The sequence below is a fragment of the Amia ocellicauda genome, assembly GCF_036373705.1.
Source record: "Amia ocellicauda isolate fAmiCal2 chromosome 11 unlocalized genomic scaffold, fAmiCal2.hap1 SUPER_11_unloc_3, whole genome shotgun sequence".
Classification (NCBI taxonomy): Eukaryota; Metazoa; Chordata; class Actinopteri; order Amiiformes; family Amiidae; genus Amia; species Amia ocellicauda.
Genome location: NW_027102661.1, coordinates 250683 through 252119, shown reverse-complemented (window position 1 = coordinate 252119; position 1437 = coordinate 250683). Strand labels below are relative to the sequence as shown.

Here is a 1437-nt window from a genome sequence, read left to right as displayed (position 1 = left end):
AAGCTTAGGGCATACGTCATAACAAAATAGGCCGCGCCCAAAAAACCCTACTATCTACTCTTATGTAGTTGAAGGCGCAGTATAGCTCTCATAGTCTGGTGGTGACGGAAGACCACCAGCCGTTTGAACAAGCCATTCAGCATCACCTTGTTGGGTTAAGTGCAGGCACTGTCAGAGCGCAGGGCGTCCTGCCTTTGAAAGAGTTTCCGAAGTGTCCTGATGTGCCCTTTAGCAATGCCAAACAGGTCTGTGAAAATGGCATCCTTTCGCGGCACTTCAGACGCCATCTCACAGTCTAGCCGACCTGAAACGCCTGAGCCCGTTTTACCAGCAGGCTCCAACGGTAACCGTTTGAAGCAAGAGGCGGCGTTGTCAGTTTCCGTAGTGTAGCGGTTATCACATTCGCCTAACGCGCGAAAGGTCCCCGGTTCGAAACCGGGCGGAAACAGCCTGCTTTGGGCCGGCCCTTTTCGTCCTGCTTGCCCTTGTGGTTCCCCGCAGGCGGTGGGTGGCTTTTCTTCATTGGAGTGCCCGAAATCGGTGCTCTCAGAGCGTCCGTCCGTCGACAGGTTGAAATTGTAAACGCTGGTGTAGCCACTTTTAATTAAAATCTGATGATGATGATGATGATGATGTTGTTGTTGTTGTTCTTGTTGTTCTTGTTGTCGTCGTAGTCGCCGTCATTATTATTGTTAAAGTAAAGCAGTAGTTAGATTTGTTGCTACCGTAAGGTGTAGAAGGCACAATAGCTCTGATAGTCTGGTGGTGAAGGAAGACCACCAGACGTTTGAACAAGCCATTCAGCATCACCTTGTTGGGCTAAGTGCAGGCACTGTCAGAGCGCAGGGCGTCCTGCCTTTGAAAGAGTTTCCAAAGTGTCCTGATGTGCCCTTTAGCAATGCAAAATAGGTCAGTGAAAATAGAAACCTTTATCTCACAGGCTGGCCCACGGGAAACGCCTGTGCGCGTTTTATCAGCCTGCTTCGATGGGAGCCATTCGAAACGCCAGGACGGGTCGTTTTCCGTAGTGTAGTGGCTATCACGTTCGCCTCACACGCGAAAGGTCCCCGGTTCGAAACCGGGCGGAAACAACCCGCGGTGCACGCGTGCCAGTGCCATGTTACCCGTCGCCATCTCTCTGCCCCAAGGCCGGCCGTCGTTTTCTCTTCCTCGGAGTGGCAAGAAATCCTGACCTTGAGAACAAACGATCGCAGAAGGGTAGCTTTGCGAGGCGCTGGAACTCACACTTTTAAAATCGATACATGTTGTAGCTGTTACAATACGACCGTAGCAGGATCAGCGACATTGCTGTTACTCTTATGTAGTCGAAGGCGCAGTATAGCTCTGATAGTCTGGTGGTGACGGAAGACCTCCAGCCGTTTGAACAAGCCATTCAGCATCACCTTGTTGGGCTGAGTGCAGGCACTGTCAGAGCGC

At 51.6% G+C, this 1437-nt stretch overlaps 2 non-coding genes across 2 annotated transcripts; both read left to right on the top strand.

Moving 5' to 3' along the window:
• Nucleotides 1-375: 375 nt before the first annotated feature.
• trnav-aac (transfer RNA valine (anticodon AAC)) lies at nt 376-448 on the top strand. Its single transcript has one exon. It is a non-coding gene; the product is annotated as a tRNA-Val (tRNA).
• A 569-nt stretch (nt 449-1017) lies between these two features.
• Nucleotides 1018-1091, top strand: trnav-cac (transfer RNA valine (anticodon CAC)). Its single transcript has one exon. It is a non-coding gene; the product is annotated as a tRNA-Val (tRNA).
• Nucleotides 1092-1437: the final 346 nt, after the last annotated feature.